Below are 27850 nucleotides of genomic sequence, written 5' to 3'. Positions count from 1 at the left end.
TGGATTCCGGATTTATTTTTTCTCATCCATTTTCATTGAGTCCATTCCAAAAGGGTGCATTACCATCTGGGAGACGATAGGGGGCGGTTTTTTCACATCTGAGCTCCTACAGGGGCTGCATACCAACGGGAGACTCGGTTGATGAAATATGAATTCAGTTTGCTAATAAAAAAATTCAACGATAATTGTCGTGGGCATATTTCATCAATCGAGCCTTATCGAGCCTCCGAGCTCAATTGAGAATATACCGCCCCCTATCGTCTCTCCCTGTGTAACTGCACCCCATTACTTTAGACTGATGGGGGGGGGGGGGTGGCCAGTTTCCTCATTTTACTATTTCCGTCAAGCCAACTGAAGAATCCATTGTGATCGCCGGCCCGGAAAACGCATGGATTATGTATTTACAGTATGCAACGCTGAATTAATAAACGCGATCGATATTTGGAATCGCGATCAGGAATTGGAATAATCTTTTTGGATCACATCTGATCTGAGGTAAGGAATCTATTTTACCAGTCTTGGGATAATCTGAGCTTTTTTCACAGATATATCAGCGTTTGCCCTATGCGTGTGTGTGGCTGTGAGTGTGTGGCTGTGATCACTGATCAGGAAATGAGAGAATCGATATTTCAGCCCGCTTCTATAGCGCGCATAAGTACACGTACTATCGATAATGTTACAAAGGGTCAGATTAAACCGAATATATATATTTATTACTTGAGATATATTGTATAGTATTTGTATATCGTCTGATATCCCTTGTATATTCTTTGTACATATACACAGAATATCCCTTTACCTAGTACAGGCCAGACCATAATATTCGTTCTCCTATTGGACAGCGATCCCCTAGGCGCCACCACGGCCATACCCCCCAATGTCTAGTTCAAAGTCACCGCTAGGACATGTCTGGACATGCCCGGTTCTGCGCAAGAATACGAGACAGAAATAAGGCTGGTACTAGATTGTTCACCTTACGTATAAATACGGCGCAGGTGAATACAGCAGTATGTTACCCAATAAGTTGAAGCCTTCACCACGATACAACGCGCTGTGAAGTGGGCCCGTTTTGCCCCGAAATAGAGCCTTGAGACCGCGTGCGAATTGATAGCTGAAGTGTCAGAGTTTAACGCTGGATCGTCGAGTTCGACCTATTCTATTATTAAGTAATAGTCTATTATGTATAGTGTATCGTGCGGCTACCGTTCTACAGTGACCAGCATTACCAACGTTTCATCGTACCGAGCTAGTGTGCTTATCCAGGCTGGGCGGCTTAACCTGGTGCCGTCATCCGAGGAGCCCTAGACGAGAACCGTGTGGATATGTACACTGGATAACCTACCCGACGACTACAGAGCCCTTTTCGGCTGGATTATATTTGCTTTGGTCCTGTAGCTGTTGGAGCGGAGAATCGTCTACACCCACTGTTGTGTGGGATTTACCCTGTGAGGAGCACCGTCGAGCCCGCCTCTAGTACTCTGAGGCTGGCTAGCTTTCCTCCATGCGGCACTGCATACCGGAGAATAGCTGTTGTTCGTCTACGGATCAAGGGATTATTGCACTGTCTCCTGTACCTGGAGTCTCCTTATTCCTCGTTGACCCAGACTTTCTGCTACCGACAAATCCTCTCCCCTGCTGGCTTACGACCGGAGGGACCCCTTTAGTATCTCCAGCTGATCTACTAGTGTACCATATATAATTCTTATGATACAGGTGGTATTAATTATCTCCTGCGTAATATGCTCATGGACTTACGCTCTTGACCCATTCATGCACATTCTTTGCCTTACAAGCGCAACTCTCAATCTTGATAAGTAATGTAAGATAATCTTCGTGCTGCTAATAAATATTCTTCTAAACAGTATTTCTTGTGAAGCCGTGTTATTGTGGGTGTGTTCATCTCATATACCGTCCTGTGTACTGTATGGCCAGTAGTAATGTACATAACTCAGTAGTGGTTTAATGATACCATACTTATTCAATACAGTCAGGGAATTGTACCCCTCAGTTACAATTGGTCCTTCGAGCCGGAGGGTAATTAGCGTAATATTAATATAATATTAATATTAACATGGCCAATGATGAACACTCCACAAACGGTTCTCCTAAGCTAGATCGCCCGGAGCGCAGACGGCAGCCACCTCGTTACCTAGAGGACTACGCTGCCAGTCTACTACCTAGCTTTATACAGACGTTAAACGTGGAAAAAGCGGATAGTAAAAGTGTGTCAAACCCTACCGACCAGGCGACCCCGCCAGTAGAGACCCTAGTGGGTTCTAACGTAACTGACCAAGCTCACGGGGGGGACCAGGAGGGACCTGACATGACTTTACCCCCCGCCAACGTCAACGAGGTAGTCCCCGGAGAGCTCCAGGATAAAGAAAGCCCTCCAGGGACGGAACCCGACCCACCACCAGAAGAGACGCGCACCCAGGAGATGGACCTCCTCGGAGCGCGACAGGAGAACGGATCTCCAACGAGCACTGCCAGAAGCCGATCACCTCCATCAGTGTCTTCCCCCAGCGAGGCGGACAAGATGCTAGCGCAGGCATTTATCGCCACCCTGGCAGCCTCCACCGAACGCGATCGACTCCAAGCACAGACGCTTAGCGAGCGCGAACACTCTACCATGGAAAGAGACCGCCTGCAGGCTCAACAACTAAGTGAGCGCGAACAATCTGCAGACCAAAGAGAACGCTTCCACGCGCAACTCCAAGCGCAAGCCCTTAGTGAACGCGAACACTCTGCGATCGAGCGAGAGCGCTTCCAGGCGCAGCAAAGGAGTGACGACGACCGCATACGCCTGGAGACCAGACGCCTCCAGACGGAGGAGAATATGGAAAGAGACCGCGCCGAAGCCCAGCGCGCCGCCGCCAATGCACAGCGCGACGCAGCCCAAGCCCAGCGCGAAGCAGAGCGCGACCTCGCTCACATCAAGCGCGAAGCCGAGCGCGACCGATTACAAGCGCAGATAATGGAGCAACTGATTGCCAGGGCAACCCCCCCTCCCTCCGCACGGAGCTCCAGGGCCTCGTCAAGACAAGGGTCTAGGGCAGCGGTTCTCAACAGGGGTGCCTAGGCACACTAGGGTGCCTCAGAGAGCTGCCAGGGGTGCCTTGAGATTTATATAAAAAGAAAAAATGATATGATTAAAGAAAATGATCACTAAAGTGCTATATGTTGCAGCTGCACTATTTTCCATGAAAATACCACATTGACCATTCCCCCCCCCCCCCTCTCCTCCAGTTCACGCTGATGTACGAAAGAGTCATGCAATGATCTACCCAGGTCAAAACATACTTCCTGGGTAGAAGAGGCAGTGTCTGGAGGATGGGACCCCTGCCGTTCCTGCAATTCCTGGACCCCCCTCCCAATATTGAAAGAGTTTTTATGTCTCCTGTTTAGGGACTACGGGTGTAAATGAGCTCTTCTTCTTTATCAAATCAAATAAAATACATTTCAAATGAAAAGTTTTCAATCAATCAATCAATCAGAGATGAATACACCGTCACTGACTTTGCGGGCAGTGCGCATACTGTACATACACACACACTCATTGTCTGTCTTTCCATATACCATAACCGTATAATGTAATGTGGTGCGTTTCATGTGGCCAGCGCACATGGGAACGCACACACGCCATATGCCGCGGAGCAACACACACACACACACCAAACTCAGCAAGACCGACGGCTTCTCGGTTACAGTGGGTGACAATATTATCACAAGGAAAGATGAAATTACCTACCTGGGTTCCATCCTAGAGGCTAATCTTTCCTGTGACAAAATGGCATCCAATGTAATAAAAAAAGTCAACCAACGAACGCGATTCTTGTACCGGATCTCCTCTCTGGTAAACAAGAATACCCTGAAGACTCTAGCAGGAGCACTCATTCAAGGGTACTACGACTATGCTTGCACCTCATGGTACCAAAGCACCTCAAAGGCACTAAAAAACAAATTACAAACATCTCAAAACAAGCTAGTCAGACTACTACTTGACCTGACTCCTAGAACCCACCTCACCCCTGCCCACTTTGACAACCTAGGATGGCTTAGAGTAGACGACAGAGTACAGCAACTTGCAATGGGCCTGGTCTACAAGATACACTACGCGACCAAGGTACCCATGTACATGTCAAAATACTTCCCAAAGGTCAGTGAATACCACGATCACAACACCAGAGGGAGCTCCACAAATCATGTAAAACCCAGATTCGGATCAAACAAGGGACTAAACACGTTTCGCAATTATGCCACATCAATGTGGAACGCCCTGCCTAAAGCTGTAAAGGAATGTGAATCACTACCCACCTTCAAAAACACGAAACTGGCCCCTACAAATGTCCTAACCTAGTTGTACAGTAAATGACCAAGTAAGGCTTTGTCAATATTCAAATGTACAGTGTAAAATGTGTGTGTGTCCCCTTCCCAACCCCCCCCCCCCCCCCCCCCCACCTCCAATGTACAGCCCTCACCCAACCCACCCAACCCCACCCCACCCAACCAACCTCCTCCAATGTACAGTTTCTATGCCAAATGTATATACACTCCTTTTCTGGACACTTTTGTATCACAAACAGTACTGTATTTGCAAATCTGATATGTCATAAATGTATAGATGTAGCAGTACTGTCTATCTGTATGTCATGTATGTCATATATGTTATGATGAATTGAAAATGGGGGACCCTGATGTAAACAAGTCGAAAGTCTTTCTCTGGTCTGCATCCCCTTAACAATTGTATGTATTGAGCTGTACTGTACTGTACCCATTCTGCAATCTGTTAATAAACTTTTCAATCAATCAATTCAATCAAACATTCCCTCTTGTCAGCTTTCGTAGGATGTCCGAATGCGCACAATCATTTCATTCCGTTTCCGTTGTTATAGCAGAATGACGTTCATACAGCAAGACATTCATTCATCACATCACATTTATTTACTCACAGTCATGATGCATTCGCTTCGCTCTGCACTCCTAGGTTGACGTGTTGGCCAAGCAGAAGCACGCATATCCGCCAGGTTAAATGGGAGGGGTTGACGCAAGGTAATCGTCACGTGAGCGATATGATTGTATTGTACTGTTTACTTGGTTATCTGTAATTTAAAACAGTTGGAAGTTATGTGATATAGTGGAGGATATATATTTTGTGTGTAGGAATTGGTTTAATGTGTTAAAAAGAATAATAATATGTACATCCTGTTTAAAGCCTAGTGGGAGGGGCTATTGGATACAAGAGAGCTGCTTTGGCCCAGGGACGTCAGTCTTGAATGGACTGAGTTACAGTGAAGGTAACCAGGATCCCTAGTACAACGTGTTGGTATTGCTTGTAGTAGAAGTAGTAGTGTATATTGTGTATTTAGACTTTGTGTAGTGTTAAGTATTAAGTATATTTTGTTTTGTTTATTTGTTTTCTTTTTTTCCACTTTTGTTAGATATAGTAAGTATAGGGTATTTTGGTTTACGTTACTTTCACTTTTCACATGTTTTGTAAAACTATATCACCTCTGCACTTTTGGGAGGCGGGAAATAAACACCCACCAACGAGATCTTTCGACTACGCCTGTTTATGAGAGAATCAAAGGAGTTCGGGAGAGGACCCCGTCACAATAAAGTTGAATATATATTATCAATTCCACAGAGCGGATGTGAACGGGCAGGTTTCAGTCAGTGGAGACGTGTGGCAGATGTTCGACACACTTAGAATGCCAGTCTCATCCGAGAGGGCCCATACCATACTGGATCAATTTCCATATCTCATGTATCCCGACCACAGGATCGACTTCCGGGAGGTGAGAGGAAAACATGTTTATCCACAGCACTTTTAGTACCATGAGTGTCAATATATTCTTATTAGTACAGTGGTGGACGGTGCTAGTGTGTAAATCAGGTAATAACCCTAACCCCCCCCCCCCTCTCCTCCAGTTCATGATGCTTTACGAAGCAGTGAAGAGACTGTGGCATCCAGTTGTACGTCGAACCCGGGACGGCCGTGCACCACCCTGACAATCATTATTTAATAAAACACAGAAAAGGATCACCAAGTTACTCTGGATAAAGAACCCCTTTACAGACAACATTGAGACAAAGCTTCCTGACACATCTCAATCCAAACTCTTGGAAGAACTCATTGAAATCTCATCTGATACCACCTGGAGAGCTAGTTTCAGAGTGTGGTGCTGAGTACCAAGTATCTCATGATGCAGCAGTTAAGGTGTTGATACCATTCAGCACCACATATCTGTGTGAAGCTGGCTTTTCATCCATGACAGCTCTGAAAACAAAATATAGGGCCAAGTTGAGCCTTGAGGATGACATGCGTGTTGCTTTGTCAAAGATCTCCCCACGTATTGACCGTATTATTAGCCAGCAGCAGCAGACCTCGCATTGAGCTAGAAATGTCCACTGAGTGAACGAGTGCTTATCTTCTGTATTTATTTATATTTTTTGAGAAATGGTAACTTGGTGATCCTTTTCTGTATTTAAAAGAAATACGTGATTTTCTGTTTTTGAGAAATGGTCACAGTTATCCAAATATGCAATTTTAATGGAAAACAGTGCAGCTGTAACAGATACCAAAATCAAATGCTATTTGATTTACTACAAGCAGTGTAATGTCAACAGTACTAAGCCATTTAGACCTGAAACGCCATTTAGACCTCATTTTGAAAGCAAGCACTTTTGTCATCATTGTAGCAAAAAAGACAGGACCGGAAAAGTCTTTATCGTATATAGGGGTGCACTGGAATATTTTATTGGACACGGGTGCCTTGGCAGCAGAAAGGTTGAGAACCCCTGGTCTAGGGCACCCTCCCCTACCCGATCAAGCGACCCGGAGCCCGGCCAACAGAAAGAGCCTATACACCTCTCCGAACCCCCTCCCCGACCGGTCCATGCGAGACCCAGCAACAGGGAAGAACCGGCCTACGCCGCAGAGAGACTAAATAGACGATTACAGGATCTAGAAGACCTGGCAGAGGAAGAAGAAGAGGGAGAGGAGGAAAGTCAAGCCCAACAGCAGCATCGTACTCCACAGGACCAGGAGGTCCAGTACAGCCCAGAACCAGCCCACAACAAGAACCACAGTACCCCCTCGACGAAAGAGAAGTGGAAGATTGCATGCTCGTACTGCGAAAAGGAACACTGGCTGTCACACTGTGACACGTTCAAGAAGATGATCGCCGACGAGGTGAGTCGATGGATAAAGTCCAACCGCCGCTGTTACCGCTGTGCGCGCAGTCACATGGCAGCCGAGTGCCGCTTAAAGAAGAGGTGTAGTCGGTGTGACGGAGCCCACTTGGACGTTTTACATGACAGTAACAGAAGAACGCCCGCACCCTCAAGCAGCACAAAGGCAAGTGTTATGTACATTGACCCCGCCAGCAGCGGGGGCGCCCGGGTGCTCTTGAAGGTGGTCCGCATAACATTGAGTTACGAGGACAAGGTCATGGACACCTACGCCGTCCTTGACGACGGGTCAGAGAAGACCCTTCTCCTCGCGTCCGCTGCGGCCCAGCTGGGGCTGCGGGGGAGCGAAGAAACGATGACGATTCGGACTATAAGAAGAGACCTGAAGACGATCAAGGGCGAGAACGTCTCCTTCACTATCGCAGCAAGCGGGCAGCCAGAGAGACGGTATAGGATCACTAACGCTTTCACCAGCCAAGACATAGGCCTGTCGCAGTACACCTACCCCATCGCCAAGCTGATGGACAAATACGTGCACCTGCGTCAACTACCTATACCGCTCATAGACGGTGCCACCCCGACCCTGCTGATGGGATCCGACCATGCACACCTCATCGTCCCGATGGACCAAGTCCACACTGGGCCCAGAGGCTGTCCAGCAGCAGTCGAGACCCGCCTAGGATGGACGCTACAAGGCCCCCTCTCCAGGTCTCCCAACCGAACAGCAGCCACTCGCTGCCTCCACTCCAGAGTGACAAAAGAAGACACCGCCCTCTTACAGCACGTCGAGAGGCTACGGACACTAGAGACAATGCCCTTTAAGAACGAAAAGAAACGCATTCGTTCCAAGGAAGACATTTATGCCATAGCCCTCCTCGAGCAGGGGACAAAGAGAGTCAAAGTCAACGGAGTGATGAGATACGCAACTCCACTCCTGAGGCGAGAGGGTATGCCTACCTTCCACGCCCCAAAAGAAGCGACGGAGCGGTATCTTTCGAACACAGAGCGGCGCCTAGCCAGAGACCCCGCTCAAGCTACTGTGTACCGCGCTGAGATTGACAAGCTAATCACAGCGGGACACATAAAGAGAATTGACATTAAAGAGGCCGATCAGACGACCGAATCATGGTACGTGCCGCACCACAAAGTCCACCACAACGGCAAGGATCGTATTGTGTTTAACTGCAGCTACCAGATCGGATCACAAAATCTGAATAAAGAGCTCTTGCCCGGCCCAACACTCGGCCCCTCTCTACTAGGCGTGTTGCTACGTTTCCGCCAGAACAAGGTGGCCATCAGCGGCGACATCAAAGGGATGTTCCTGCAGGTGCGACTAGTGGAAGAGGACAAGCCCCTGCTGCGGTTCTTATGGAGAGAGGATCGGGGATGAGCAACCATCCATCTATCAATGGGAAGTCCTCCCTTTCGGAACCACATGCAGCCCATGCTGTGCTACGTCCGCACTGCAAAAACACGTCGCAGAGGACCCAGCAGCTGATGAAGAAGTCCGACAAAGTGTAGGAAATAGTTTCTACTGTCTGCAAAGCGTCTCGACGCCAGAAGAAGCCGAGGCCCTCCTACTCAAGCTCCGCGCCTCCCTGATCAAAGGCGGCTTTGATCTCCGGCAGTGGGCCAGCAGCGATTTGCGCAGCCTCTCCCCAGAGGACAAGGCAGCAAGCAGCGAGACCTGGATGGCGACCATCCCAGGAGAAGCCCAAGAAATGACATTAGGACTAGTCTGGCGCTTCAAAACAGACTCGCTCCATTATAGACACACACCCCTGACCAAGGAGCAGGGAAGGTCGACTTCACTACCGACCACAAGACGGAGTGTATACAGAACACTCGCCAGACAATATGACCCGTTGGGATGTATTCTACCTTACACCACCAGGGCAAAGATGATTGTACGAGCGCTATGGGACAAGGACCAGGGCTGGGACGATCCCATACCCGAACACCTTGCCTCCACATGGAGAGAGTGGGAGACAGAACTCAGCTCGCTCCCAGGTGTCAACATACGCCGCAGCTACTTCCCACCCACAGTGAGGCCGGAGACGTGTCAGATGGACCTGCACGTCTTCAGCGACGCCTCCGAAGTAGCCTACGGTTCGGTGGCCTACTTGCGGGCCCGAGAGGAGGGAGGAGAAATACATACTGCCTTCATCCTGGCTCGCTCAAGAATAGCCCCCCGCAAGCAACAATCTATCCCGCGTCTAGAGCTCTGCGCAGCCCTAGTAGGAGCGCAACTCGCCACGTTAATCCAACGTGAACTCACCATCCCGGTGCAAAGAACAATCCTGTGGTCAGACTCCATGACCGTACTCACATGGATCCAGTCCGATTCGTGTAGATACAAGGTCTTCGTGGGAGTCAGAATCACAGAGATACAAGATTTAACAGAAGCAGCATGCTGGAGGTACGTGGACACAAAACAGAACCCAGCCGACGTCATCACACGGGGAATGTCCCTGGATGACCTCACACGTCACAATCTCTATAGTGACGGTCCCGAGTTCCTCAAGCTCCCGGAAGAAGAGTGGCCTACACCCACCCCACGGGAGGCGAGTGAAGAGGAGGCAGAGAAGAAGAAATCTATGTTCTGTGGGTTGACACACACACTAGTCCCCACAGATCCCAACATAGACGACTGCCCCACCCTTGAGAGTGCGCAGTTAAAGACATTCCTGTGGCACCACCCAGAGGTTCCGTCCACTACTGACATTACTGCAGCTAACTACGAAGAAGCAGAACTCCTTCTGCTACAGCGAGCCCAAGGAGACTCGTTCCCCGACGAGCTAGACTGTCTGCAGGGATCAAAGCCAGTCCCATCAGACAGCAGACTGCTCCACTTGGCCCCTGAGAGCGACGCCCATAATCTCATCAGAGTGGGTGGTCGTCTGAGGAGAGCCCCAGACTTAACGGATGACGTCAAGTACCCGATAGTCTTAAACAGCCGACACAAGGTCACAGAGCTCATCATAAAGAAATACGACGAGGACGTGCACCACGCCGGGGCAGAGAGAGTCTTCGCGGAGATCAGACGTCGCTATTGGATACTGCAAGGAAGAGAAGCAGTACGACGCTTCCAGCGGACCTGTCTAGACTGTCGCAAGTGGCGAGCACAGCCCAGTATACCCCGGATGGCTGACCTACCCCCCTGTCGCCTCCGACTCGGCGACAAGCCCTTTCACTCCACCGGTATGGACTGTTTCGGCCCGCTGTATGTAAAGAAAGGAAGAGGGACGGAGAAGCGGTGGGGTATTGTATTCAAATGCATGACCACCCGAGCGATGCACATAGAACTCCTTCCAACCATGAGTACGGACTCATTCCTTATGGCCTTCCGGAGATTCACATCGCGGAAAGGAAAACCGTCTATATTATTGTCTGATCACGGGACAAACTTCAAAGGCGGAGAAAGAGAGCTGAGAGAGAGCTTCCAAGCTATGGGCCCAGAACTTAAGACCCACCTCGCTCCCTCTCAGATTGATTTCCAGTTTAACCCCCCGAATGCACCTCACTTCGGTGGAACTTGGGAACGAGAAGTACGTTCAATAAAGACAGCCCTGTACGCCGTGCTTGGCGCCCAGACCGTGGCGGAAGAAGTCCTCACGGAGATCGAGGGAGTATTGAACTCAAAGCCCCTCGGTTACGTCTCAAGTGATGTAGCAGATGTCGACCCAGTCACCCCCAACACTCTCTTGATGGTGCGGCTGGACCCCGCGCTCCCACAGACAGTGTACAGACCTGAAGAAGCGAACGGCCGAAGAATGTGGAGGTACAGTCAAGTATTGGCTGACAAGTTTTGGAACAGTTTCCTCCTCCACTATCTACCGTCTCTACAGACCCGCCAGAAATGGGTAAAAGAAAGAGACAATTTGACGGAGGGCACAGTCGTCATGATTATCGACCAGTCACTACCCCGAGCTATGTGGCCGGCCGGCCGCGTAAGCAAAGTGATCACTGGTGCCGACGGAAAGGTCAGAGCGGCAGAAGTGCTCGTCCAAGGGCGGACATACACCCGACCCGTGGCGAGGCTGATAGAGTTGCCAAGGCTCCCCGACTCTCTTGATGACGACCATGACCCCCTGACTTTGTGAATTGCTCTACTCCTCACAACGGACATTGAGTAGTGGACAGTGCGGTTAATCTGTCTCTGCTTATCTAATTAGGTGCGGACTAATTAGGAGGCGGCTGTTACAAAGGGTCAGATTAAACCGAATATATATATTTATTACTTGAGATATATTGTATAGTATTTGTATATCGTCTGATATCCCTTGTATATTCTTTGTACATATACACGGAATATCCCTTTACCTAGTACAGGCCAGACCATAATATTCGTTCTCCTATTGGACAGCGATCCCCTAGGCGCCACGGCCATACCCCCCAATGTCTAGTTCAAAGTCACCGCTAGGACATGTCTGGACATGCCCGGTTCTGCGCAAGAATACGAGACAGAAATAAGGCTGGTACTAGATTGTTCACCTTACGTATAAATACGGCGCAGGTGAATACAGCAGTATGTTACCCAATAAGTTGAAGCCTTCACCACGATACAACGTGCTGTGAAGTGGGCCCGTTTTGCCCCGAAATAGAGCCTTGAGACCGCGTGCGAATTGATAGCTGAAGTGTCAGAGTTTAACGCTGGATCGTCGAGTTTGACCTATTCTATTATTAAGTAATAGTCTATTATGTATAGTGTATCGTGCGGCTACCGTTCTACAGTGACCAGCATTACCAACGTTTCATCGTACCGAGCTAGTGTGCTTATCCAGGCTGGGCGGCTTAACCTGGTGCCGTCATCCGAGGAGCCCTAGACGAGAACCGTGTGGATATGTACACTGGATAACCTACCCGACGACTACAGAGCCCTTTTCGGCTGGATTATATTTGCTTTGGTCCTGTAGCTGTTGGAGCGGAGAATCGTCTACACCCACTGTTGTGTGGGATTTACCCTGTGAGGAGCACCGTCGAGCCCGCCTCTAGTACTCTGAGGCTGGCTAGCTTTCCTCCATGCGGCACTGCATACCGGAGAATAGCTGTTGTTCGTCTACGGATCAAGGGATTATTGCACTGTCTCCTGTACCTGGAGTCTCCTTATTCCTCGTTGACCCAGACTTTCTGCTACCGACAAATCCTCTCCCCTGCTGGCTTACGACCGGAGGGACCCCTTTAGTATCTCCAGCTGATCTACTAGTGTACCATATATAATTCTTATGATACAGGTGGTATTAATTATCTCCTGCGTAACATGCTCATGGACTTACGCTCTTGACCCATTCATGCACATTCTTCGCCTTACAAGCGCAACTCTCAATCTTGATAAGTAATGTAAGATAATCTTCGTGCTGCTAATAAATATTCTTCTAAACAGTATTTCTTGTGAAGCCGTGTTATTGTGGGTGTGTTCATCTCATATACCTGTGTACTGTATGGCCAGTAGTAATGTACATAACTCAGTAGTGGTTTAATGATACCATACTTATTCAATACAGTCAGGGAATTGTACCCCTCAGTTACAGATAATCTAGCGTTTATTTGAAAACGATTCATAAATAGGTAGAAAAATGACAACTTTTTGTGTATTCCAGAATATTCCAGTAAAGGGCGATTATCACGGAATCTATATATTTTCCTGGAACTTTCAAGAAAACGAGGGCTTTTCAAAATGCTAGAAAACGGAAATGAACCGATTAAAAAAAAAAAAAAAAAAAAAAAAAAAAACAGTTTCGACAATGTTGACTGCAAACAAGTCATTGATAAACGACTGGCAGATTAGAGTGGGTGGTGGCATTTAACGGGGGTAAGGCGCACCGCATGGCTGGTAATCAAAGTGTTAATGCAGCTTCTAAGGGCGCGTTCACACCTACCCTGTTTGGTCCACTTTAAGTGGACCATGGTCCCTTTAGATCGATAGTCCGTTTGGTTTGTACAGGTCTGAACGCAAACCGAACTATAATGAGGACCAAACAACCGAACCATGGTGCGTTTGCTGTTGGTGTGAACGCGCTCGAACTTTATATAGTATCTAATCTAGAGCAAATGAGTGACAGGCGCCTAGTGGCGGCTGGCGAGCGACCCAATACAAATGAATGACGAGGCGCGCGGACAGTCTCTCTACTCGACTTGCGCCGTGCTCGTAATAGTATCTCTCTCATTCCGCTGCCGGCAACTGTTTACGTTTGAGTGCTATAGTCCAATAGATGTGACTGTATGTCCTTTGTTTACAAATTAGATCCGCACCAAAAAGGGTAGTGTGAACGCAGACCAAAATCAAACGATGTATCATTTTCACATTTGGTCCACCAGAAAGTCCGGACTATCCCCGGACTTTCAGGTGTGACTACATTTGAATGGCTACATTTGAAGACATTAACCCGATGCTTCTATTAAAAGATGAGAGCACTCCTTTGTAGAAAAGGGATTTAAAAGCAGGTTCCGATGGGAGACTAGGTGAAGAGAGGATAAAACTATTTGTCAGTTACACATTTTAAACAATTTAAGACCAAATTTGCCGGAAAGCTTAAACCCACTCCGCGGTTCTTGCGGGCGCCATGGTCCACCCGCATTTCACCCGCATTTCATTGTATACCTGTATGCCGTGACAATTAAAACTCTTGACTTGACTTGACTTGGTCTAATCGTGCGTGGACCTCTGTAAACGTCAGGTTGTCTCGTGCTTCTCGAGGTCAGAGCAGCTCCAAGAACGAAGCTGTCACCATAGCAACGCAAATCATTGCGTTGGACTGTGCGGTCCCCCTGTCCGCGTTACCAAACCTTGGAGGTGCACACTCAGACCCTCCGCACTTTCAGTCACGACATATTGGCTGCCCTAGGCAGGATTTTATCTGGCGCCCCCTTGCATCACAGTTTATTCACTACCAATAATATACTGTAGAATATCCTGTTAACGTTTGAAAGCCCTTATATGGTCCGTCCATATAATGAATGAGCCATTGTAAAACAAAACACAAATTTTCCATGGGATTGTTATAAACGTTGGACCTGTACTATAGATAAGACTTCAGTATTTCGAAATAACTAGTAGTATTGGTAAAAAAAAATATGTTTTGTTGCCCCCTCTGGGTGGTGGTGCCCTTTTTTCATGCTGTGAATAACATGCAAACTGTCTTCAGCAGGTCCTGACCGCCGTCTTCGAAGTAGCCGGCCTGCTGGCCACGTTCCTGGCCTCAGTCTTCACCGTATCCGGCCTGCTGGCCGCGTTGCTTCTCTGGGTCGGCAGGAGCTACTACCGCGGCGTGAAGGTGCGCTGGGAGCAGGACCGGCTGAGGATTCAGAACCCCTGTCGCAGCCAGCCGTGCGGCTGCGTTATCCTGGACTGTGGGCACGTGTCGATATCAAGGCCTAGGTTGATTGGATCAACACCTTGGGGTTCGTTCAGACGTCTCTGAGGTTATCATCGGTAAATCTATATCAGGGAATGCAAATACCTTATTAGGTGAATTGGCCCTTTAAACCCTCTTCCTTTACAGGACAACTATCAGGGATTCAGCTATAATCAATATGTCATCTAGAATGTTCTATTATGACCTTGCCATCGGGTATCTGTCCGGCACACCACCTCGTCCCGCGTGGGCACACGTGGTCTGGACTGCTCCGGGGTGCTGGTTGAGACTCGCGGGTTTCAGTCGGTTGGTTAGTCCTGTCCGTCTGTCTGGTCGATGCTGCTGGTTCGGATGCCGAGGAGAAAAAAGAGCTGGCTGTTTTTAATAGGAATCCAAGATGTTCCGGAACATTCCAGAGTCTCGGTACCCCTCTACCAGGCCTGAGGCTCGGTACCCCTCTACCAGGCCCTCCCCCAGCCCACCTGTCCCATCTGCAGGCGGGGCATCAAGAGAGTGGTACCCAGTGTTAATTTTGGCAGCTATTTTAATTTGAGGTTTAGTTATTATTTTGTTTGCGTTATGTTTTGATTTTGTTTAGTTATTTATTTTGTTTGTATTAATTTACATGTTCGAAATAAAAAAATAAAAATAAAAAAAAAGTCTTAGTCATGTGTCAAATGCTCCTTTTTCGTTTTCATCATATTTAGTCACCTTCATTTATTTTTTGTTTAGTCAGTTTTAGTTAACTACAGGTCTGAGCATTTTAGTCTGGATTTTGGCTTTTAGATTTAGTCAGGGGAAAAACATTTCAGAGAAAAATAAACATACTTTTATACATTTAAAATGCAGACCTACAAAGTACAAATCTCACAGGTCCAACATTTTTTATTAGTATATTTGAAAATGAACCCGCTCATACCCATGCTGATTGGTCAGTCAGAAAAAACGTTTTTACTTTTTAGTACTTAAGTACATTTAAAAGTAGAAACTTTTTTCCTTTTTTTTATCAGTGATGGCTGTTTACTGCAGAGTGGAGGGACTGGGAGACCCATGTTACTGACCAGACACTCTATATCAGTGATGACTGTTTACTGCAGAGTGGAGGGACTGGGAGACCCATGTTACTGACCAGACACTCTATATCAGTGATGACTGTTTACTGCAGAGTGGAGGGACTGGGAGACCCATGTTACTGACCAGACACTCTATATCAGTGATGACTGTTTACTGCAGAGTGGAGGGACTGGGAGACCCATGTTACTGACCAGACACTATATTAGAGTGTACAAAATAAATACCACTTACAGAACCGTTAAGTGGGCTTGTGACCTGAGGGTCGGCGGATTGATAATTTTGCTATTATTTTTTAACACGTAGAGCACTTGTCTTAAGTAAATGCCACTTACAGCACCTTTAACCTTTAGGCCATAGCCTGGGCAAACAAGATGTATTTCCCCCCCCCCAGTGTTATGGTTTGTAACCGACCCCAATCGCACAACACAAGACAGGTATGATGGTTTGCCAAGAAACAGATATTTATTGAACAACAGGGAAATACAGGGAAAAGGGGACTGTCCCTTTAAGGGAGAATCACAAATACAGGAATATAATATGAGGGGAAGGAAAGGTGCCTTTAAGAGGCGGGCAGGAAAAGGGAACACAAAGGGAAAGTAAGGGAACGCCTAAGGGAAGGTTAAGGGAACGCCTTGGGACAGAGGAACTAGAGACTAGGTAAACCAGGGACAAGGAGAACTAGGGAGAGAGGACTAGGGACTAGGAGAGCTAGGGAACAGGAGAAAACGGGGACTAGGGGAACTAGGGACAAGGAACTAGGTGGAACTAGAAAGGGGAGAACTAGGGAACAGGAACTAGGTGGAACTAGAAGGGGAGAACTTGGGACCAGGAACTAGGTGGAACTAGAAAGGGGAACTGAGGCCCGCGGAGGCGGGCTGGGGTACAGGGAGGAACTGGGGACTGGTGGGAAAACATCTGGGCCGCTCTGCAGGACAGAGGAGAGAGTTAATGCACAAAAGGGAAAAAACAGAGCAGGTGCAGAACAGTCCAAATAACAAAGTGAACAAAGTAATAATATCTTTGTGTGACAAACACACAGGGGGAGATGTAAAGTCCAAAAATACTATTCTAAGTGAGAACCAAAAACAGAGGCATAACGCTGGGAGATGAAATGTCCAAACTAACTAACAGAGGCAATACGCTGGGAGATGAAATGTCCAAACTAACTAACAGAGGCAATACGCTGGGAGATGAAATGTCCAAACTAACTAACAGAGGCAATACGCTGGGAGAGTGACATCACAATCAAAACTCACCCAGGCGTATGCGTAAAGGTACAGGAACAGCAGCGGGAACGGGGGCAAGGACACTACGCTGGGTGAGTGACATCACAATCAAAACTCACCCAGGCGTGTGCGTAATGGTACGGGGACAGCAACGGGAACGGGGGCAAGGACACTACGCTGGGTGAGTGACATCACAATCAAAACTCACCCAGGCGTGTGCGTAATGGTACGGGGACAACAACGGGAACGAAGGCATCGCCACCGGGGCGGCTGGCTGTCCGAGCCGAGGGAGAGAGTGCTGGAACAGTGGCGGTGACGAGGGCATCGTCCACCGGGTAGCCGCTGTCGGAGCCGAGGAACAGAGTGCTGGAACAGTGGCGGTGACGAGGGCATCGTCCACCGGGTAGCCGCTGTCGGAGCCGAGGAACAGAGTGCGCGCCACACCTTGGTGTGCGCGTCGGAACAGGGAGCTGGAACAGTGGCGGTGGCGAGGATGTCGTCCACCGGGTAGCCACTGTCGGAGCCGAGGAACAGAGTGCGCGCCACACCTTGGTGTGCGCGTCGGAACAGGGAGCTGGAACAGTGGCGGTGGCGAGGATGTCGTCCACCGGGTAGCCACTGTCGGAGCGAGGAACAGAGTGCGCGCCACACCTTGGTGTGCGCGTCGGAACAGTGGCGGTGGCGAGAGCGTCGTCCACCGGGTAGCCGCTGTCGGAGCCGAGGAACAGAGTGCGCGCCACACCTTGGTGTGCGCGTCGGGACAGTGGCGGTGGCGAGAGCGTCGTCCACCGGGTAGCCGCTGTCGGAACCGAGAGACGCCTCGGGGTGCGTCTGCGAGGAGGAGTGTGCCAAGCTCGAAGGTCTGGAAGATGCGCATCTGTGCGCTGGAACGGAGGAGCGTGCCAAGCTCGAGGGTCCGGGAGATGCGCGTCAGTGCGCTGGAACGGAGGAGCGTGCCAAGCTCGAGGGTCCGGGAGATGCGCGTCAGTGCGCTGGAACGGAGGAGCGTGCCAAGCTCGAGGGTCCGGGAGATGCGCGTCAGTGCGCTGGAACGGAGGAGCGTGCCAAGCTCGAGGGTCCGGGAGATGCGCGTCAGTGCGCTGGAACGGAGGAGCGTGCCAAGCTCGAGGGTCCGGGAGATGCGCGTCAGTGCGCTGGAACGGAGGAGCGTGCCAAGCTCGAGGGTCCGGGAGATGCGCGTTGGTCTAGATGTGCGTCAGGACGAACAGCTGCGCTGGGGTCTGCAGTGGAACGCTGAGGTGCCTCCCGTGGAAGTTACAGGGAGCGCAGAACAGTCTCCTCCACAGGCTACGGCGACAGCAGACGAAGGCTGGAGCAAACATCTCAAGGCTGGAGAGGTCCATCTTACAGCATTGGTAGACCAGAGGATCTCCCGAAAAGAGTCTAGATGTTAGGAATATGACTCGGCATGAATACAACACGACCCCACACCAAAACGAGGGGAAGCGCCCTGGTATTTAAAGCCCACAGGGGGACTAATTAGCCTGCCACCACAGGTGCGAGAGATAATAGAATATCAAACAGGTGTGGCCACTAAGGGTAAGGAACGAGAGGGTGGGGGCTAGAGAGAGTGAGTAGGGAATTCCTAACAGTAGGCTTAAAGAAGACAGAGAATAGGGAATTCCTAACAGTAGGCTTAAAGAAGACAGAGAATAGGGAATTCCTAACAGTAGGCTTAAAGAAGACAGAGAAAAGGTAGTGAGCAGCGGGCAAAACCTCACAGTATCCCCCCCTCCAACGGGAGCCACCCGGCGACCCAAAACAAATACAGACAGAGTGGCAGGGGGCAAAACAAGAGGTACTGGCCAAGCCAGCAGGGGAAGCCACCACAAGAGTGGGGCTAGCAAAAGAAACAGGGTCGCCGAGGGGTAACTAGGGTAGCAGAGGGGCAACTGGGGGAACTGGCCTAGAGGAACTGGTCTAGAGGAACTGGGTCTAGAGAACTAGTCTAGAGGAACTGGTCTAGAGAACTGGTCTAGAGAACTGGTCTAGAGAACTGGGCTAGAGAACTGGTTTAGAGAACTGGTCTAGAGAACTGGTCTAGAGGAACTGGTCTAGAGGAACTGGGTCTAGAGAACTGGTCTAGAGCAACTGGTCTAGAGGAACTGAGGGGCAAGCAGGGTAGCAAAGGGGTAACCATGGTAGCACCGGGAAAGGGCTAGCAGAGGGAAGGTTAGCTGCCAGGGCACTGATAGCTACAGGGCCTATGCTAGCTGTACTGCTACATCAACATAGAGGCTGCGCAAGCTGCCGGAGCCAGGCTAGCAGAGGGAAAGGGTAGCTGCCAGGGCACTGATAGCTACAGGGCCTATGCTAGCTGTACTGCTACATCAACATAGAGGCTGCGCTAGCTGCCGAGCTAGGCTAGCAGAGGGAAAGGGTAGCTGCCAAGGCATTGATAGCTACAGGGCCTATGCTAGCTGTACTGCTACATCTACATAGAGGCTGCGCTAGCTGCCGGAGCTAGGCTGGCAGACAGGGCTGGACCAGCATGAGAGAACAAGCTAGCTGGAAGGACAGTCCTAGCTGTGGGAATACTACACAAAAAAGTGGAGGCCATGCAGAGGGACCGGGTTAGCTGCTTGGGCCTGGCTAGCTACAGGGCCTATGCCAGCAGCAAGGGCTGCATAAACATAGAGGCTGTGCTAGCAGCCGGGGCAAGGCTAGCAGACAGGGGCTCTGCTGAGGGACTGGGTTAGCCGCCAGGGCATGGCTAGCTACAGGGGGGTCAAACAGGGCAAAACGGGAAGCAAACAGGGGAGCTAACCGGGGAGACTAACAAGCTAAACAGGGGAGTAAAGGCTAACAAGGGAGCTAAACAGGACTAACAAGGAAGCTAAACTGGGCTAACAGGGAAGCTAACAGGGCTAACAGGGGAGCTAGAGGGAACAAGAAAAAAAAAGGCAAACTCAACATACACAGTCTGTGCTGGCTGGGGTCGTAGACTTGGTGGGGTCGTACTGTTATGGTTTGTAACCGACCCCAATCGCACAACACAAGACAGGTATGATGGTTTGCCAAGAAACAGATATTTATTGAACAACAGGGAAATACAGGGAAAAGGGGACTGTCCCTTTAAGGGAGAATCACAAATACAGGAATATAATATGAGGGGAAGGAAAGGTGCCTTTAAGAGGCGGGCAGGAAAAGGGAACACAAAGGGAAAGTAAGGGAACGCCTAAGGGAAGGTTAAGGGAACGCCTTGGGACAGAGGAACTAGAGACTAGGTAAACCAGGGACAAGGAGAACTAGGGAGAGAGGACTAGGGACTAGGAGAGCTAGGGAACAGGAGAAAACGGGGACTAGGGGAACTAGGGACAAGGAACTAGGTGGAACTAGAAAGGGGAGAACTAGGGAACAGGAACTAGGTGGAACTAGAAGGGGAGAACTTGGGACCAGGAACTAGGTGGAACTAGAAAGGGGAACTGAGGCCCGCGGAGGCGGGCTGGGGTACAGGGAGGAACTGGGGACTGGTGGGAAAACATCTGGGCCGCTCTGCAGGACAGAGGAGAGAGTTAATGCACAAAAGGGAAAAAACAGAGCAGGTGCAGAACAGTCCAAATAACAAAGTGAACAAAGTAATAATATCTTCGTGTGACAAACACACAGGGGGAGATGTAAAGTCCAAAAATACTATTCTAAGTGAGAACCAAAAACAGAGGCATAACGCTGGGAGATGAAATGTCCAAACTAACTAACAGAGGCAATACGCTGGGAGATGAAATGTCCAAACTAACTAACAGAGGCAATACGCTGGGAGATGAAATGTCCAAACTAACTAACAGAGGCAATACGCTGGGAGAGTGACATCACAATCAAAACTCACCCAGGCGTATGCGTAAAGGTACAGGAACAGCAGCGGGAACGGGGGCAAGGACACTACGCTGGGTGAGTGACATCACAATCAAAACTCACCCAGGCGTGTGCGTAATGGTACGGGGACAGCAACGGGAACGGGGGCAAGGACACTACGCTGGGTGAGTGACATCACAATCAAAACTCACCCAGGCGTGTGCGTAATGGTACGGGGACAACAACGGGAACGAAGGCATCGCCACCGGGGCGGCTGGCTGTCCGAGCCGAGGGAGAGAGTGCTGGAACAGTGGCGGTGACGAGGGCATCGTCCACCGGGTAGCCGCTGTCGGAGCCGAGGAACAGAGTGCTGGAACAGTGGCGGTGACGAGGGCATCGTCCACCGGGTAGCCGCTGTCGGAGCCGAGGAACAGAGTGCGCGCCACACCTTGGTGTGCGCGTCGGAACAGGGAGCTGGAACAGTGGCGGTGGCGAGGATGTCGTCCACCGGGTAGCCACTGTCGGAGCCGAGGAACAGAGTGCGCGCCACACCTTGGTGTGCGCGTCGGAACAGGGAGCTGGAACAGTGGCGGTGGCGAGGATGTCGTCCACCGGGTAGCCACTGTCGGAGCGAGGAACAGAGTGCGCGCCACACCTTGGTGTGCGCGTCGGAACAGTGGCGGTGGCGAGAGCGTCGTCCACCGGGTAGCCGCTGTCGGAGCCGAGGAACAGAGTGCGCGCCACACCTTGGTGTGCGCGTCGGGACAGTGGCGGTGGCGAGAGCGTCGTCCACCGGGTAGCCGCTGTCGGAACCGAGAGACGCCTCGGGGTGCGTCTGCGAGGAGGAGTGTGCCAAGCTCGAAGGTCTGGAAGATGCGCATCTGTGCGCTGGAACGGAGGAGCGTGCCAAGCTCGAGGGTCCGGGAGATGCGCGTCAGTGCGCTGGAACGGAGGAGCGTGCCAAGCTCGAGGGTCCGGGAGATGCGCGTCAGTGCGCTGGAACGGAGGAGCGTGCCAAGCTCGAGGGTCCGGGAGATGCGCGTCAGTGCGCTGGAACGGAGGAGCGTGCCAAGCTCGAGGGTCCGGGAGATGCGCGTCAGTGCGCTGGAACGGAGGAGCGTGCCAAGCTCGAGGGTCCGGGAGATGCGCGTCAGTGCGCTGGAACGGAGGAGCGTGCCAAGCTCGAGGGTCCGGGAGATGCGCGTTGGTCTAGATGTGCGTCAGGACGAACAGCTGCGCTGGGGTCTGCAGTGGAACGCTGAGGTGCCTCCCGTGGAAGTTACAGGGAGCGCAGAACAGTCTCCTCCACAGGCTACGGCGACAGCAGACGAAGGCTGGAGCAAACATCTCAAGGCTGGAGAGGTCCATCTTACAGCATTGGTAGACCAGAGGATCTCCCGAAAAGAGTCTAGATGTTAGGAATATGACTCGGCATGAATACAACACGACCCCACACCAAAACGAGGGGAAGCGCCCTGGTATTTAAAGCCCACAGGGGGACTAATTAGCCTGCCACCACAGGTGCGAGAGATAATAGAATATCAAACAGGTGTGGCCACTAAGGGTAAGGAACGAGAGGGTGGGGGCTAGAGAGAGTGAGTAGGGAATTCCTAACAGTAGGCTTAAAGAAGACAGAGAATAGGGAATTCCTAACAGTAGGCTTAAAGAAGACAGAGAATAGGGAATTCCTAACAGTAGGCTTAAAGAAGACAGAGAAAAGGTAGTGAGCAGCGGGCAAAACCTCACACCCAGTGCGTTAATTTGTTCAGAAGCTGGACCTCATAGCTCATTAGATTCAAGATTCAAGAGATTTATTTGTCACATACATATCGGGGCATACAGTGAAATGCGGGTGGTCATGCCCGCTTTGATTGTGCAATAATACTAAATAATAAAATAGACATAATAAACGGGTAATAAAATAGACATAAAATAGGCATGATAAAATAGACATGCTAAAGTCCTGAGATATTACACACACACATCCACATGCACACTCACTTTAAACAAACACTCACCTTAACACTCGCTTAAAAACAAACACTCACTTTAGACACTTAGTTTAAACACTTTAACACTACATCATATTTACCCCATTTTGCTTATTGCCTTTTTTTTTTGGTTTTTGTACCTCATTGTCTGCATTTTGTACCTCAATGTCTGCATTTTTACTTCATTGTACTTAGGTTGTACTTTAGTTTGTATATTGTATAGTTTTGGGACTTATTCCTCTTTTACTTCCTTTTTCACTGTATGAAGCACAATCTCAGGAGGCTCATACAGAACCAAGCATGTCACTGTAATGTACATGTACTTTATACGTGACAAATAAAACAAAACTTGAAACCCACAGCAATGTGTCCCTGCTCCTGTAGAGGGCAGCCTTGTTTCACGAGCAACACCTGTCCTGTTCCTCTTCCAGAGGTCTGCCCACCAACATGGCAGCTGATCCCTGTTCCAGACAATGCCAAGTCAAGAAGGCAAGGTGAATAGACTTCCGTCACTAGGGCTCTGTGTTCAAAGAGAGACTCATAAACATAAAAACGGACAACACGCTCATCACAGACGAGCTGGATGTAGCCAATTACTTAAACATTTTCTTCACAAACATAGCCACAACACTGGTAAACAAACTACCCTCCCACTCAGGGCTTTATGGGGTAGAACACATAGTAGCTTACTACAAAAACCTAGGGGTCCGCAAGGACGACTTCAAGCTGGAAATGGTAACAACAGATGAGGTACTCAATAAACTGAGCGCCCTCCAACCTAACAAGGCCACTGGCCATGACAACATCCCCTCCAAATTCCTCAGAGACTCAGCAGCCGCCATCACCCCAATCATCACACACATAATAAACCTCTCCATAAAACAGGGACACGTCCCCAAGGACTTCAAAATTGCGAGGGTGACCCCTCTGCACAAAAAGGGCAGCAAATTAGACCCAGGCAACTACCGCCCTGTTTCTATTCTCACCTCCATCTCGAAAGTCATGGAAAAAATAGTCTACGAACAGGTCGAAAAGTACCTAGCGGAAAAAAATCGAATCTACAAATTCCAATCTGGCTTCAGAACATCCCACTCCACTGACACATGCCTTCTCTATTTGAATGACCACATCAAACAAGAGGTGGACGCAGGCAAATACTGCGGCATGGTCATGCTGGACCTACAAAAGGCCTTTGACACGGTCAATCACTCCATTCTGATTGACAAGCTAAAAGCAATTGGTTTTGATAGTCTATCAGTGAGCTGGATGCAATCCTACCTTGAGGGGAGGGAACAGATGGTGGAGGTAAACGGTACCCTATCCCCCCCCCTCACAGTGAGCTGTGGTGTTCCACAAGGAAGCATACTAGGACCGCTACTGTTCCTAATTTATGCAAATGACATGTCGTCAGCTTGTGACTGCAACTTGTTCCTGTTTGCGGACGACTCAGCCCTGCTGGTCTCTGACAAGAACAAGTTACAGGTTGAAAAAACCCTCAGCTCGGAACTAGGCAGAATCTGCATATGGCTCGCTGATAACAAACTATCATTACACATGGGCAAAACAGAGTCCATTCTCTTCGGTTCAAATAACAAACTCAGCAAGACCGACGGCTTCTCAGTTACAGTGGGTGACAATATTGTAACAAGGAAAGATGAAATTACCTACCTGGGTTCCATCCTAGAGGCTAATCTCTCCTGTGACAAAATGGCATCCAATGTAATAAAAAAAGTCAACCAACGAACTTGATTCTTGTACCGGATCTCCTCTCTGGTAAACAAGAATACCCTGAAGACTCTGGCAGGAGCACTCATTCAGGGGTACTACGACTATGCTTGCACCTCATGGTACCAAAGCACCTCAAAGGCGCTAAAAACAAAATTACAAACATCTCAAAACAAACTGGTCAGACTACTGCTTGACCTTACTCCTAGAACCCACCTCACCCCTGCCCACTTTGACAACCTAGGATGGCTTAGAGTAGACGACAGAGTACAGCAACTTGCAATGGGCCTGGTCTACAAGATACACTACACGACCAAGGTACCCATGTACATGTCAAAATACTTACCAAAGGTCAGTGAATACCACGATCACAACACCAGAGGGAGCTCCACAAATCATGTTAAACCCAGATTCGGCTCAAATAAGGGACTAAACACGTTTCGCAATTATGCCACATCAATGTGGAACGCCCTACCCAAAGCTGTAAAGGAATGTGGATCACTACCCACTTTCAAAACCTCTCTCAAGGGACACCTACGGGAGACTGCAATTCAACACTGGCCCCTGTAAATATCCTAACCCAACCCCCTACAATGTACAGTCATTTACCTAGTATGGTCTTGTCAATAGTCCAATGTGCAATTTTGTTTGTTTGTACAGTGTCTCCCCCCCCCCCCCCCCTCAATGTACAGTTTTGCTTGTTTATACAGTGTGCCCCCCCCCCCCAACCACCTCCAATGTAAATTACCCAGTATGGTTGTCAATATCCCAACGTACCCAACCCCCCCCACCCAACCTCCTCCAATGTACAGTTTCTACGTCGAATGTATATACTCCCTTTTCTTGACTCCTTCTGTATCACAAACAGTACTGTATTTGCAAATCTGGTATGTCATAAATGTATAGATGTAGCAGTACTGACTATCTGTATGTCATGTATGTCATATATGTCCTGATGAATTGAAAATGGGGGACCCTGATGTAAACAAGACGAAAGTCTTTCTCTGGTCTGCATCCCCTTAACAATTGTGTGTATTGAGCTGTACTGTATTGTACCCATTCTGCAATCTGTTAATAAAGTTTTCAATCAATCAATCAATCAACTCGCTTCCAGCGGAGAACACGCAATATCCTCTTTCTGGGAAGGATTAGAGGAAGGTAGAGTACTGCTCTTGTGAGACACAACTGAAACATTCGGTATTGAATAAATTAAACGCTGAGTTCACAGACGGGATTCTTGTTTATATAGGCCCGGCCCCTGTGATCATCATACATCACTAAAGATGATGTGTGCATATTGAATGTTTTGATTTGTGACTATAAACAAAGAGGGACCCTAGTGTGAAGAACTGTTTGATTTGTCTGCTTCGCTGCCGTCTATTTTATACTTATTTTATCATGTCTGCACAAGTTTGCCATCCAAACAGTGCAAATGTAGCAGTAAAGTGCAATAATATACAGGCGATTAAACTTGGGTATAAAATATATAAATGAGTACTACTGAGTAATAGTGTTAATCAGATGTATGTACAGTTGTAGTATTAATATGTACAGTGATACAGGTATAAAGACAATGGTAGTAAGTCATACTGGCCAGCAGCGTAACTAATAGTAAGAGTAGGTAAGGGATATGTACAACTTTATAGTATCTACAGATATGTAAACATTTTTATATGCAGGTTTGTACAGACAGATGTGTATATATATACGGCACATAAAGCATTATTGTTCATGCTATAATAATAATAATAACTTTATTTTATATAGCGCCTTTCCGAAGACCCAAGGTCGCTTTAAATAGGGGGGGGAAATAACAAAAGTAACAAACAGTGGACAGACACAACATACAAAGTGAGAAATTAGGGGTTAAAGGTCAAGTTGAAGAGGTGGGTTTTGAATGAGTCCAGAGTTGGGGCGGTGCCGAGTTCAGCGGGGAGGGAGTTCCAGAGGGTGGGGGCTGCCACACTGAAAGCTCTGTCCCCGAAGGTCCGTAGTCTGGTTCGGGGAATGGAGAGCTGACCAGTGTCTGTGGATCGCAGGGACCGTGACTGAGTGTAGGGGTGGAGGAGGTCAGTGAGGTACTGAGGTGCCAGAGCGTGGAGGGATTTGTAAGTGAGTAGGAGGGTTTTGTAGGTGATCTGGGATTTGATGGAAAGCCAGTGGAGGTGGATGAGGGTGAGGGTGATGTGCTGCCAGGGTTTGGTGCGGGTTAGAACCCTGGCAGCTGAGTTTTGAACATACTGGAGCCTGTCCAGGGTTTCGCTTGGAACCCCGGACAGGACCCCGTTGCAGTAGTCCAGGCGGGAGGTGACAAAGGCATGGATGAGGGTCTCAGCTGTGGAGTCGGAAAGTGATTGTCGGAGTCTGAAGATGTATCTGAGGTGGAAGGTGGATTTCATGACGGAACTGACATGGGCTTGGTAGGAAAGGGTGGAGTCCAGGTTGCGGACCTTTGGGGAAGGGCAGAGGGAGCAGCCGTCTATGTTGAGGGTGAGATCTCCAACCTTCCGGAGCAGGGTCAACAATTGCAAATCCCCCACTGCCCCCATCACTCATGGTGTCCCCCAAGGCAGTACTTGGTCCGCTGCTCTACATCCTTCCACTTGGTCTGATTCTCCGCCAACATGGCCTCCGCTTCCATTGTTATGCAGACGACACTCGGCTCTACCTCTCCACCAAGACTATCACTCCAGCCACTCTCTCCACCCTCACCACCTGCCTCACAGACATCAAAACATGGATGCAAAATAACTTTCTCAAACTAAACTGCAATAAATCAGAAATCATCATTATTGGTCCAAAATCCCTCACCAGCCACACCCAGGATTTCTCCCTAAATATTGATGGTTCCATTGTCACCCCCTCCACCCTTTATTTCCTCCCCCATGTGAACCACATAACCATCACACTACATGAGCGCTGTGCCAGTGCCGGAAAGAGGTCCGGCTGAACCTATTATCATTCCGGTATAGGGAGGTGTAGTGGTTACGTCATTGTTGTTTCCGGCCAGTCCGCGTGTATCCTTTCCGCAAACGGACTTCGGTTTCCGGGTTCCTCTGATTGGCCGCGACCCCCACGTGACCCGCCCCCCAATTTATACGCATTGGAAGTATTGACTACGCCGTAACGAGTAATTAAAAAATATATACCGTTAACTGGAATATGTTGTGCCTTTACACATATGTTGGATTATGTAATTGGTTTGTCATGACAAACAAATAAAAAAAATCGCGATTTACCCGCTGGCTACAACAACACACAGTGACTGCATGTAGTCACTGTGTGTTGATGTTGTAGCCACCTCCTCAGAGGCAGGAATACATATTCATAGCTCTGGTGTCCGCTGGAGCAAGGCAGAGACAGCCGCCGATGCAATATTTTATTGGTTTGTCATGACAAACCAATTACATAATCCAACATATGTGTAAAGGCACAACATATTCCAGTTAACGGTATCTTTTTTTAATTATTCGTT

This window comes from Notolepis coatsorum, assembly GCF_963971535.1.
Source record: "Notolepis coatsorum genome assembly, chromosome: 3".
Taxonomy (NCBI): domain Eukaryota; kingdom Metazoa; phylum Chordata; class Actinopteri; order Aulopiformes; family Paralepididae; genus Notolepis; species Notolepis coatsorum.
The sequence above is the reverse complement of the archived record's forward strand: the minus strand, read 5'-3'. Positions refer to the sequence as shown.